The sequence below is a fragment of the Drosophila hydei genome, unplaced genomic scaffold (assembly GCF_003285905.1).
Source record: "Drosophila hydei strain 15085-1641.00,03,60 unplaced genomic scaffold, DhydRS2 tig00000172-arrow-pilon, whole genome shotgun sequence".
Lineage (NCBI taxonomy): Eukaryota > Metazoa > Arthropoda > Insecta > Diptera > Drosophilidae > Drosophila > Drosophila hydei.
The window spans coordinates 1,280,729-1,295,751 of record NW_022045682.1 but is presented as its reverse complement, the minus strand read 5'-3'; positions in this window follow the sequence as shown (position 1 = coordinate 1,295,751).

Below are 15,023 nucleotides of genomic sequence, written 5' to 3'. Positions count from 1 at the left end.
CACTCACACACACTCGCACACACTGATTCGCTCGTGCTGCAAATTTAATAAATGGAAAAAGTTTACAATGCCTCGCCAAAAGTTCTGCATATTTTCAATTACAGCTTTCTATGTGCGACACAGACTGACGACTACTGATGTGCCAACACTCGCACACACACACACACACACACGCACACACATGCATATTTAAATACACATTTTGCCAGCCCATATGAAACTAATTACTTCATCAACATTTAAAGCCGCGCGGCATATGAAATTTTTCATTTTGCAGCCTGCGCGCAGGCAACAAATTTTCTTTCCTTTTAAATTTTTTTTTTTTTTTGCTCACAACTTTTTACTACATTTTTCAAGAGTGCTAAAGGGTATAATGAGCTATACTATATACTGTATATGGTCTTGTTGTACAAAGTGTCTATATAGTATACAAACCAAAGTCATCAAAAAGTCTATAAGGAAAGGGTATTTAGAACTTGTTTTGGCAGCTTTGCTTTTCTAGCTCTTATATCGGATTGCTTAGATGCGTATGCTGCTTACAGGGTATGTCAAGTGCCAGCAACATACGCCTGTCCATGTTGTGTGCATCATGTCAGATTAGCTTCTATTTTTATAGGGTATACATAACGCTCTCTACAACAGGTAACTGATTTGAAAGACCACTTGATGAGCTGTTTATTCCAAGCGGTTTACAGGGTATGCCAGCACTATCAACTTTAACAAATTATTAAATATGTATTTTATTATTATATTCTTTAATCTTGTTGCACAATTAAGATCACACAACAATTCTTATTGTTTGCAGGATATATTCAAATCGAGCTCTCTTGCTCTGAACTTGTTTATGTTTTTGTTGCTGGCAGATTGGACTGGCTGTAGGATATCTGAGTGCTACTACTATTAGACTTAGAGGATATCTCAAAGTCTATCTACAATACAGCTTTTGCTGTTTACAGGGTATCTAAAGTGCCAGCGACTTACAGCAATGCCTCTTATTGCTTTCTTACTTATTTTCAATTTTAATGCAATACAAAAAAGTAAAGCCCAAGCTGAGTGTATGTGTGTGTGTGTGTGTGTGTGTGTGTGTGTGTCTGTGTGTGTGCATGCATTTACGCTATTTAAACACAATTCTCACTGTTTGCTGCTGTTGCTGTTGCTGTCGCTGCTGCAATTAACATGCTGCTGCTGCGACAGTTGCTGCTGCTGCTGCTGCTGCCAACACTTGAAGCTAAATCTAGCAGCAACCATGACGATGTCGCCTGCTGCTGCTGCGTGCTTTGTCACCATCTTGCAGCTGGCCGCTGCCTCCTTCAGCGCGTAAATTGCTACTTCGCGGGGGCAACCAGCAGCGCCGCCTCGCGCTCTCTGCTCCTCTACTTCTTTCACTACTTCGAGCTGCACAATTTTCACTTTAGTGGGAACTTGCCTCGGCGAGGCGACGCCATTGTTTGACTTGGTCATTAGTAAATGTACTTTGTCGTAGCGTAAAAAGGAGTTAAGTGCGCACTCTAAGGATTTATGCGAGTCTCAGCTTATGCGTGCGTGTGTGTGCTGGTGTGCAAGTGTGTGTGTGCGGCAGCATTAAATGCCTCAATGCTCAGCAGTTGCCATCACAATGCGTTAAGTGCGCATTTCTCTTGAATGGACACAATGGACGTTTGGCAGCTCAAAGGGTTCAGTCTCAGATTGAGCTCGGGTCTGAGCTACAGCTATGCATATTTATGGCCATAACAGATGAGTGCTATCGAAGCATCTGAGACACAAATATAAATAGCTCATCTCTGTTTGCCAACTGCTTAAGTTAGATTTGTAGAAATATTGCGCGCGTTATGAGTGACTGTCCTTGCTTGAAGCATGATCGATATTTGAATGGGAAAAGTTTTTAAAACTATCAATTTGTATTCCCAAAATATTTCTATAAATTTTGAATGAATTCCATGACCTTGGCAAGCCATAGCATGTGTTACTTTTTACAATACGATAAACTGGCAAAGAAATTAACCACATGACCCAAAGTCATCCTCACAAGAAGTCAGCTACGTTATGCTGCCTTTTTGGGGACTCTCTTCAATGCCCGCGATCTTTGAGCAGCACAAATTATCGAATTGCTGTCGTAAATTGCATAGAGAATGTCGCTTGGCCTCTCAGTTGCCGTACATCTTTGCCAATGAAATCAAAGCCACATAAATTGCACAAATAATTCAGCACAGAGTCTGCTGCGGCAGCTGCCTTCCTGGTAGCTCAGCTCAATTGCAGCGAGTGCAGCTGTAGACAAAGGCAAAGGCCAAGCAAAGCCAAAAGAATCGTCACTTAGAGCTGACCGCAATGCTAGTCAATACAGAGAGAGAGAGAGAGGGAGACAGAAAGAGAGTGAGATGGAGATAGAGAGTTAGAGTGGAGCACTATGGCTGTTGGCCGCAATCGATCAAAAGGAATTATGTCTCAACACAATTGTAAATAAATCTTTGCGGCCATGTGGACATTATGTGCATGTAGAGGCCAAAAGGCTTGGCCATATCGTAGCTCCAACCACAGAGACCACACACACGCACACACACAACGACACATAGACACAGAGGCATGTGGCTAAATCCTGCATATCACATATATGAAGATTGAGTGGTAATGTGTGCAAATCTAAACCTCTCTGAGCTGAGCTCCTACTCCTACTCCTGCTGCTGGCCACTGCTGAGTTGCTGCTTCGTTGTCCTTGTGCTTGGCCGTTGACATGTTGGTAAATTGGTCCTTAGCCGATTGCATCGATTGCTGCTACATCGTAGACAACGAGTCTACGCTCACATTTGGTTCACAGCCCCGGCGCTTGTCCCATCCGCTGTTCAACATTTTGCCAACTTGGGAATTAAGTCTAAATGCCGGAAATTAATCTGCTCGCAGACTACAAATGCAATATTATTCAATGTGATTTTACAAGTGTCCTTGTCATTAGGAAATTGCCATGCTTTCGCTCGCTTTCGGCTTAATGGCCCTGCGGCCCAGCCGAGCTGGCTACCAAAAACAAAATTTATAATGCGCATCGATAATGATTTGTTATTTAAAGCTCAGACAAATATCCGGCAATTTGGGCGTACAGCAACATGAACCAGCACAGGAAATACAATTTCAAAATACAAAAAATAAAAAACACGCGCACAAACACATTCAAAGTTGCTGTTGTTGTTGTTTTTGTTGTTGTCTGCTTATCACGTGGCACGCGAAAACCACAAGAAACTTATCGACACATAATCAAGAGACGGCGATGGCGACGTTGCCGGATTTGAGTTTGAGAATGTGAATCATTGCCCAAGTTTTTTATTTCCTTCATCTGCTTCTTCTTCTTTTTTTGTACATTAATTTGTTTCTGCGGAGAAACGCCTGGGGCTTTGTGCAATCAGCACGAGGATGTGCCGCGGCCAGCTGTCTTGGCAACAAAGCCTTTTGATGCTGTCGGGGGAAATTTGGGAAATTCGATAGCAGGAAATGAATCGGTCGACAACGCGGCGTATGTGCAACGCGTGGCAACAGTCGCAATAGCCGCAGCAACAGCAACACCAAACCAAGATAAGTGAACAGCCATTTAGTCCTCTGGGACTTGGCAGCAGCAGCAGACGACGCAAATGCTGTAACAGATAACCGAATTCTCACATTCACTTTCAACAAATAAATAAATAAAATATAAAAATTGTATATAAAAGATATAAAAATGTATGAATTTGTTATTAAAACTAAGAACAATTAAACAAAGAATATAAAAAAAAAAATAAAAATAAATTAAAAATAGAATAAAAATAAAAATAAAAATAAAACTGAATTTAACATCGCATAGTTAAATATTTAAATAATCTAATGTAAAGGTTTTAAAAATTACAGATATTTTTGATTTTAAGTAATACATTTTGTTGGGTGAAAATAATAAAAAATATATGCATAAAATATTAAAAATAAATATAAGGAAAATGTTAATTAAAAAAATGTTGTTTAAAATAAAGTTTACAAAAAGTATAAATTTATATTTATTTACTAAATACATTTTCGGTTAACACAATTTCTATTTGGTCTGTTTAAAATTGATTGAAAACGATTTTTGGAACAGCAACAAAAATTCTTTGCAGCTAATGCGAAGAAATATGGCAAATTCCGCGCGTTGATCTCATTTGATATTTAAAGTAAAGGAATTTAATGAAAGCTGACTTGAGACGCATTTATTTATGACAATGTAAATTTACAATTTTCCGATAATAAAAAAAGCCGTAATTTAGAATGTGAATTTTGTGAGAGAGATATTAAATCTAAGTATAAATTATTTAAAAATAAAAAGACTTTTTATTATTTTATATTTACAAAATTGAAATGAGTTTTTAATATTAATTTTAATATTTAAATATTAAACATATTATAATATTAAAATAATATTATTAATATGAATTAATTTTTAGTATTAATTATTAATTTTAATATTTAAATATTAAAAATACTTTACAATACATTTATTTAATACACAGCTTCAGCTTCTTTCTTATTCTAACCTTGGTTAAGCAACAAAATATTAAAGTTGTGAAATTTAAATTTAAATTTAAAACTAGATCTGAATTCTGTACACCAGAGACGCAATCAATTTGCTCCCAATCTGCTTTAACGTGCCATGAAATGTTATTGTGTTAGCTGATTAAATGTTATTAAATGGAATTCGGCACATGCCATTATGAAATGCTCCGTTAGCTAACAGTACTTAGGCTTTAAGTACACGTTCATTGCGATGAGTGTGTATGGTCGTGGGCGTGGCAATGGGCGGCATGGCATTAGAACGGCAGCAGCAGCTGCTGAATGTCTATCTGTCTCTCGGTCCGTCTGTCTGTCGTGTCTTCTCTCTATTGTTTGGCACCTGCTGCTGCTGCTGCTGCTGCTTGTTGTTGTTGTTGTTGCTCGTGTTGCTGGCCATTAAAATGGCCTTGCCATATGCCGAGCATATTAATTTTTGTTCCACATTCAAGTTGAAAGCGACTCGGCCAACGCAAACAGCCACTGAATGCCTCCCTCTGCAACCCGCTGCCTCCTTCTCCCTCCCTCTCTCTGCCTCTCTCACATAACGTGACACGTGAGCATCGCTTACGTGGTTATGGCTATCGCTTTTACGTAATTTGCTCGTTTATGGCACGCACCATTGATGTAGCAAGTGATGATGCTGCTGCTGATGCTGCTGTTGCATGCTCAATTATTGGCAGCAGAAGCGAAGACTGCTGAAAAGCCTCTGCAGACCAATCGAAGGTATTTTTGATGTTTTATCTTTTATGTTAATTAAATTCTCGCACCACAGAAATTACACCTTAGATAACAGCTTTAATTGAGCAGAAACAATGGGATCTTGTCTACTCAATTTATTAAAGCTGTTAAGCGAACTGCAAATGAAATCGCATTTACAGATACTAAGAATATTAAGCCTAAAAATATGTGTATTAATAATAATAAAAAATATATATATAAATTTATAAATGAATTTAGAAAAAATAATTTGTAATTTTCTAAAGACATTCAGACATTTTGAAGATTATTATTAATAAAATTTTCAGAATATCTGAATGTCTTTAAAATAATAAAAATTATTTTATTTTAGTTTATTTTTATATTTATATTTATTTTTTGTATTATTATTAATACACATATCATTTTTATCAGTAAATATATTCTTATTTTCCTGAACTTCATTGTGAACTCAGAGCTGAAATTATTAATGTTAAAATATTTTATTTTTATTATATTTATAATTTGTAAAATAATATTAAGTGAACATTATTAACATTATAACATTTTTAAAACTTAGAGCAGCTCTCAAAGACAGGTGTGATTGCAGCACACATTTGTGCCCTAAGAAGAAGTAAGTTTTCAGTAACTTTCAGAGCTAACTATGAGTTGTGCGAAAAGCATATTTGAGCAACAGACCAGAGCAATAGAAGCAGTTGCCAGTTGCCAGTTGCCAGTTGCCGGTTGCCAGTTGCCAGTTGCCAGTTGCCATGTCCAGTTAGCTGCTTTAGCTAACCAAAAAAGTTTCTGGTTTCTAATTATTTACAAATGGCCAACTGCTGGAGTTAGAGCTGCAGCTATTGTCCGAAAAAAGGACCAAATCCTTGCAGCTAACCGCACAATTTTGTTATTTTTGTGGTGTCGGCAAATTTATCTAAGCTTGCAGCAGCTCGCAACACACAACAGCAGCAGCAACAGTCCAAAAGCTGAAAAGAAAGAAATTTCTTGGTTTGCTGTCAGTACTCATTTGGTTGAGACTGTTGGGAGATAGCACAAGCAACAGGGGACCAAAGACACATACATATGCGCCAGCATGCAGAGCGAGAGAGCGGAAGGGATAAGGGAGCGGAGCCCATCCGTTAGCCAGTTTATTTTTGGGGCATTTTGCGGACTATCAAAACAAAAGTGAATAAGTTGTTGCCTCTGGAATTTATGTTGTGTTTACTTAAAACTGCAGGGCAACAATTGTCGTCGTTGTTGTTGCTGTTGTTGCTGTTAAAACAACACATGTGGCAAGTATGCTGGGGTTGCCTCTAATGTCAGTTTACATGCCAACAGAACCTCTGGCCATGGCTAAGCATATTTGCTCTAAAGCTGAGCTCGTACATATATTTATGCACTGGCTCGCTCTCACTCTCACTCTCTCTCTCACTTTCTCTCTCTCTCACACTCTCTGTGTTGCAATTTGCTTGTAACTTAATTTGCTTTAGCTTAAGTCGAGCTGAGCCGGGTTCAAGTTTCGTTCGGCGCCATCAAATGTCATTTTAATCATATTTCTTGATATACCCAACTTTCGCCTTTGTGGCCTAATAATGCCCCAAAGCGTTTTACCAAAATTGAAAACTCGTGCAAATAATTTGCATAATGTGCCTTAGCAGACACTCTCACACACACACACAAACACACACGCATAAACACTTGAGCTGCTCGCGTGTAAACCTCACTCAGACAACAAGACATTTCTTTGTACTTGACAAGAAACTGGCATGAAAAGCAAAAACAAAAAGCTAATACCCTTTGATTTCTTATAAGCGAACACTTAATACTCTATCTATCCATAATACAGAATATCCTAATTTACTGTAATAAGAACACGAAGCAAGCACATTTTTATTTATACAATTTTATTTCATTAAATTTTACTTTATTTTGAAGAGTTAAAAATATATATAATTATATTTATTTTTATATGTCTACAAAATTGTGATCCAACAAATACAGTAAAACTTAAAACTTGAATTCGAAAATATTTATTTATAAATATTCTTGACATCAAATTTAATTTTTTAAGTCTTCATTTAATTCATCAAGAATTATTTATACTATTGATAAATATAATATTTTATGTATATTCATATAGCTTCTTGTTCATATTCATATTTATAATTATTTTTCTCTTAAATACTTTGTCGTTTTTAAGTCTTCTATTCTACTTTATTTACGTTTTTCTTGTTTTTATATACAACCACAAATGTTTTTCATATTCGACTAAATTTTCTTCGTCAAATCTCTTTCACCTTAGGTATACAATTCAACTGCCCTCAGTTAGTGTATTCAGCGAGAAAAATGCTAAGAAACTGAGCTGTCAACACGCTCACAGCATCGCTGTTCAGCTGAGCTTGGTTCATATTTATATTTTGTATTATTTATGCATATATAATACATTTCTAAAGCCAGACAATGGGACGAAACTCTTGAGGAATTCAATAAAATATGCAAAAACAGTTTATGTACCAAGAACTCTTGCGGTTCATTAACTAAATACAAGGACACAACTGGAGTACGAAGTTCTTGGAAACATTTATGTGTATAAAAAGGAAAGCAGCATTTCTATGCGCCTTTATAAATATAAATAGATAAATATAAAGCAACATATAAATAGAAATGTGTTTCGATTTCCAAGAAACTCATTTATGAACTGCAGAGAACTTCAAGCTAAATAAAATAAAAACGCGACTTAAAGCTTACAATAAATATACAAAGCGCGTCAACAGGATGGCAAATCGCACTGATAAAAATAAAGCTGAACTGGGGATGCCAGCTAAAAAATTGTTTGTGTAGGCTTAAAAATGTATCTTGCTAGGGAAACACTCATTGTAAGCAGGCCTTTTATCTTATCTTCAAAAGCAAAATCAAATATTCTTTGATACTGGACTAGGAATTCCATTTAAGGAAAGCAAATATAGAAAAGCTATTATTAGTTTTCCTGAAAATTAGAAATTCTGAGTAAAAGATAGCACATAAAACAGATAGGCGTTCCACATTGTCTTTGCTTCGTTAGAGCGAGTTTCGCAAGAGTCTTAGCATTTATTTGAAAAGCTGAATATTCACAATAACTAAAATTCAAAAGAAACCAACACTCACGAGTCTTAGAAAAGAATTGGAATTTGAATTGAATTTGGCTTCAATGAACTCCACATGAACTGCTTTTCCCAGTAGGTCTCTTCTGGCGTTTATAAATATAATTTGGAAGAGGCTGATGTGCGTTAAGAGGACTATTACATAGACCGCTGGCACAGTCGAGGGACTGATGGAAGGACTCGAGCCTGAAACCTACCTGAAGTATGCCAAATCTCTGAAATAATTTTAAGACTTTTGTGAAATAGAAAATATAATAAATCTTAAAAAAAAAAATAATATTTTCATGGATACATATTAAAAATATACCTAAAACTCTTGCCTTGCTTAAATTACTCCAACTAATCCATATTTTTTTGTATACAAAATGATTAATTTTAGCCCACTGTGACTAGCTGGCAGCGTCATATTTAATATGCAAGCGACGGCATATTTCACTGGGAAAACGAAATTAGCCTTAAATTGTTCGCCGCCAAGCGACATGGTTATTAAGTGCTCCACATGCACTCTCCACACACACACACACGCACAGCTACATGCTTATAGTATAAATGCTTGATATACTTACTGTCAGGGATATGGATACTTTATTTATGGCAATGGGCGGCATTAATGAACCGAGTCCTGTCCTCCCTCTCGTTCTTCCCCTTTTCCAACTTTCCACTTTTCTCGAGCTTCGTTGTTGTTGTTGCTGTTGCTGTTGTCATTAACCTCAATTTATTTATATGGCTAAGAGCTATGTTCCCAGCCCTGTCACTCTTGACTCTTGGCATTGGCCAGCTGCAATAATTGCTGCCAAATTGCAGCCTGGGCAAATGGCCAAGCAGCCAAGAAGTGGCCCGGACTTTGGTCAAGCGAGTGACTGCCCAGAGCGGGTGGAAAAAGGCAATGCAAACTTAATTGAAGTGTAAGCCATTCGAGTTGAAAAGTGCAGCAGACCCAATCTTAAAGCGCCCGCTGCCAGCCCAACTGCAGGCAAAGCGAAGCTAATGCCAAGTCACGTCAGCGTCACGAAGAGACCGAGAAAAAATCTGAAAGCAAGTGAGAAGAAAGAAGTGAAGGAGAAAGGTGCAAGGGGAGAGGAAGGTGGGGAGCGAGGAAGGTCGCTTGCCTCTTAATGGATTAATTTACTTTGTCGCCGCTGGCAAAGCAGCTTGAAGCTGTATGGCAGCAGAGCCATCGACTGCTCAGGCAGCGGAGCGTGTAAAAGGTTTCTCTGGCCGTGCCACGCCCATCATTTACGCTTGCTTTGCCGCCCCATTAGAGCGACGAGGCAAATGGTGCATGCCGCATCGAACCTAATTGAAATGCTGATGAAAAGAAAATGGCTCTGTTTTCAAAAACAATAATGAAAAGTGAAATAACAATAAAGCGTTTGCCAAAGCAATATACACACACCGACACACACTCGCGCACACACACACACACACAAACTCGCAGTAACACTTAACCATGTGCTGATAAAAAGCGAGGCGAAGCGAAACTGAAACGGAAACTGAAACTAAACAAAACAAAGCCAAACAACGGCTGAGCGGAAACAATGTTGCCCATGTTGTTGCTGATACCCTGTACACACGCTGCTGAGCTTAAAGGGTATGACTAGCAGACGAACAAAACTTGTTTGGCTAAGTATGCTAGAGTGACTGTAGAAAAGCTATTCAGTTAACTATAGAACTCTAAAATGAAATTGATAATGATCGATAATCGATAATCGATCGATACATTTATGGATAAGTTATCGATCTACAAGAATGCCAGATTAAATTCGCTGAATAATTTTGCTAATACGTTAGGCTATGTGTAGCACTCTAAAATGGAATTGATAACGATTCATAATCGATAACTGTTATCAACTATGAAGAAGCTATCTTTGGTTTCTGAGTGACTTTTGCACAATCTATTGCCTATAATTGATGTAGAATTTAAGTCAAACTATTTATCGAGCTTAGGTAAGACTTTTACTTCTAAATTGGGAAAATAATTGTTATCGATAAATAAAGAAATATAAAAAATTAAAAAAAAAATATATATGTGAAGCAATTTATTTAATATATTTTTTCACTTTTATTAATAAAAATAATATAATTATTATGTATTATATATTATTTATAAAAAATATACGTAATTGTTATCGATAAACCATAATTCATAAAATATATTTCATATTTTATATATTATCTCTATATGAAACTTAACAACCTAATTTTCACAGGTAGTTTATGTATAAGAAATATATGTAATTGTTATCGATAAACCATAATTCATAAAATATATTTCATATTTTATATATTATCTCTATATGAAACTTAACAACCTAATTTTCACAGGTAGTTTTCTAGCCGAGCTTTCGCACCTGTGGAAAAACGCTTTTGTTTTGTTAGCGTGTGCTTGCTGCTGCCACCAAACGGCAGCTAACTAAGCAAAGCAGACACCCGCGCAGCCTCTTTTGGGTCTGCTACACAGGCAAACAGCCTGGCAGGCTGGCAGGCAGGCAGTCAGAGAGGCAGAAAAAGTGGCCTCCGTTTTTGGGGTATCCCCCTTTAGCCATATGTTGGTCAAAAATAAATTGAAGTGGTTTCCCCCCAGTCGACCTACATAAACATATTTTAGCCACTCAGTCGGCGAGTTGTGTATCTTTGTGGGCACCTTTTGCCTGACTGCCTCTGTCAGAGTGTGCGTGTGTGTGTGTGTGTGGGTATGAAACATTTAGCAGGCAGCGCCTTAACGTATGCAACATTATTTCCAACACTAAAATAAAAAGCCCAACACTATGGCCACAAAGCGAGCAGAGCAAGCCGGGTGGGAGGGGAGGTCAGAGGGCAGGAGTGCCAGCGAGAGGGTGCAAGAGGTGCTGTTGATGCCGTTTTAGCATTAAATTAGGTGGCTGTCTGGCAACGTGGGCAACGTGCTCCAGCCGGCTGTGCTGGCCAGGTGCAAGAGCTTAGCTCAGTGTCGTTACATGTTGCCCGCATGTAAAGTAGTTTTTATGTGACAACAACCGCCCCCTCGCCCCCCTTTTTACACCCACCTGCAGGCAGGTAACCGAGTGTGTCTCCCGTGGCTTGTTGTGAGTGCATCATTAATTTTAATTTGTATAGCCCAAGCCGACAACATGGCCATCAAGCAAGCAGGCAGCCAGGCAGGCAGGGAGCCAAGCAGCAGACACGCCAACTGCCAGTTGCAGCAAGGACACCCAGGACACTTGGCCAATTCACACACACAGAGAGTGAGCGAGAGCGGGAGGCGCGTTCCGCTGCTGCAGCAACCGCAATCCGACAACGTCACTTGCATCGCTGTTTAGTTTCACTTAAAGTGCCCCTTTGTCTCCTTGTCGGCCCCTCAACTAATCTAAATGCCTGCTGTGCAACCTCTAAGCCCAACCCCACCCCCCTCTTGCCATCTGCTTGCCTTTTTGTGGCCATTGCTGCATTTTGCAGCTTGCTAAATTATGAATTGTGATGAAAATGAAAATGTGTTGCTTCAACTTTTTTTGACCAGTAAATTATTTTTATTTTCCCTCGGTTTTTTTTGCCAGTTGTGCAACATATTTTTGTGCAATATTTATTGCACTATTCTTGGCCACAGACAGAAATGCCAAAGGCAGAAAATTGCCCCAGCAATGCAATTGTTTACTCAACATAACAAAAATATTTAGGCCAAATTGATTTTCCAATTTATTTTCCCCCTTTTTTATCTCGAATACAAACTTTTTCACAAAGAAATTTCTGCTTTTTAACTAAATTGTATATTTTGTGCTGTTTGCAGGCTTTGTTTTTTTAGGAATTTCCAACAGAGACTTTGTTGAACAAAATAGTTCAAGGATCATGACATCTCTTTCATGTGGAATAATAACTAAGTGGGCCTAGATTATTATGATTTGTCATATTTACTCACTTGACAAAGACTTTACCATATCTATACCTGAGCATTTCCAACATCTTTAATACTTCATCTTCCTAATTGCCCGGATACCCAATTTTTAAGAGGAATTTCACACTATCTTCCTTTACTAATTAGTATATTTTCACCTGCTCGTGTCCCTAGCTGTTGTGCCACCTCAGTCAACTGCGCTCCACTTGATGTTGCTAATTTTCATTAAGTTCTTGGACGGTTGGCAACTGGCAACTACTTAACTAACCTCCCATTAAAGCCCATCCTTGGCACATAAAAATCCGCAACTAATCACCGCATAAACACAGCCGAAAAACTTTTCCCAATGTTAACTGCCAGCTGCATAAAGAAAAAGACGAAAAAAGTGGGAAGGCAGATACATTCAGTGCGGCTCACATACGCAGCCAATTAGTGGATACTCGTTTACTTTAGTACGCTATAGCTTACTATGCATATATATATAAAGTTCCTTTTGCGTTTAATATACCCTGCAGTTCAAGTTTTTGTAAAAGGTGTTGAATGACTTGCGATAGTTTGTATAAGAATAATGGACAGCATTAACTTAACAGAGCTAGGTTAACAGTAACAAGAGTAACAGAGTATGTTAAGCTGAGCTATGTAAAGAGAAAAAAAGCCACATTGAAATGCTTTCACTTAGTGGACTCACATATAAGACAGTTACATGTAAATATAGGGTATCTGCGCATTAGCATGCGCTTAAGTTTCTTCCACTGCAGCAGCGGAAAGTAGGGGCAAGTGGCAAGAGCCGCGCGCAACATGAACTGCGCGGATATAAACTTGCAATCAGCGGTTATGTTGAGCGAGGCAGAGCCACTCGCACTCGCAACACAGCAACATAATTACACTTGTCAGTTCATTGTGCCACAATGCGGCAAGGAGAGAGCGAGAGAGCGAGGGTAGGAGAGGGAGCGAAAGAGGAAGAGAGAGGGAGCTGTAGACCCTCATTCAGCTGGCATGTAGGCAGATTGAGTGCCCGAGCCGTTGGAAGCGATGCGTGTAACCAACGCGTGTTGCACGTGCCACGACACGAGATAATGATCATGTTAATCACAATGATGATGATAATGATGATGATGATGCTGCATCATGCCGGCCATTTGTTGTGGCTAATTGCGTTAAAGCCGCATGGCTGCCCATTGGAACGTGACACATTTTGGCGCCTCTTTCGGTTAGCGGCTGCAACCAAAAAATTTCAAATATGCACAAATCATTGACCAGCAAACACACAGGCTCACACACACGCACGCAACACACACATGTGCCACAACATTATGAATATAACTGGCAGACAGCTAGACAGGCAGACAGACAACCAGTCAGTGAAGCGTTGCAATAGCTAAACGTTGTCCGCTTTTTGGCCATATTTGTGAGTCAGGCAGCCACAGCCCCTCTCTATGCCTCACCGCACATTCTATGGCTAAATGTCAGCTTCAATCAGCTGTGCAGTCAGCTTGTCGACAACGTCGCTCATCCGCCCCGTGTTCGCAGCGCAACAATTGCGCCGGGCAATAAATTTATCCGCAGTTCTCTTTCACTTCTTTTTTGTTTTTATTCCACTTAAATTTATTGCTCACGTTTTTCCCTTCACTTTGCCGAAGAATGAAATGCATAAAGGCAACCGAAAATAGAAGCAACATTGAAATGCTCTCTCTCTCTCTCTCACTCACACTCACTCTCTCTGTCTCACTCGCATCTATGGATTGTAGCTGCGCTATTTATGGAACTTTTGATTAATGCCGCACATTTTATATTTATTTTGAGCTTTTCTTTTTTATATAATTTAAACTTTTGATCAACTATTTTGTCGCAAGCTGTTTCACAATTTCGCAATTCCTTTGGCACACACAAAAATAAACAACAACAACAGCTAGAGAGAAGTCAAGCCTCAGACTATGGGTTCGATGCGCTGCATGTTGATAGACACAAAACTTTATTCACTGCCAATGTTTTGTTGCCCTCTGTGTGGCATACCAACAACAGTATACCCTACAAAAAAATAGTCAAGAAATGTCTGCGAATAGCATTCTTTAAGAATTGTGGACTTTGTAAACTTAGTGCTGAAATGGTATATATGTGTATCAAAATGATTTAATAATAAATCTAATTGGCAAATATTTTAATTTATACAAATTTATTTACAAGTTAAAAATGCTCTACATTTAAAAGAAATTTGTGTACTAATTCTTTTTTATATTGCCAAAAAAATAAAAAATGGAAAAGTAGAATTAAAAATTGTTTGTTTTGATTCAATTTTATTTATAAAAATAAATTTTGAAATTTTTTAAATTTTGCTCTGCTATTATCATTTTTATTTAAAATAAATAAAAAATTTAAAATGTATGTGAAATAGTGACTTAAATAAATTCTTATTCAATTTATATTGAACTATAATTTATCTCAATTTTATATACAAAATAAATGTACAATTAATAAATCATCATAAATCATCAATGGAAAACATTTGTTTTTTTTTTTGAATATTTTAATATAAATATGCTGATATTTTATATCGAGTTGTATGCCGATTGTTGACTTATATCTTTACTAGAATTATTCAGTATCATATACACTTAAGACTCTTTGAATTACACGCTCTGATTAATAAAGATAATTTAAATTAGAATTTTAAATTTCAAATATTTTAATTTAGATATAAAATGTAAGTTATATTTAACTAAATTGCTGATATTATATATGCGCAGGATATTACGTAGTCCAGCATGCTCAGCCCAAGGCTT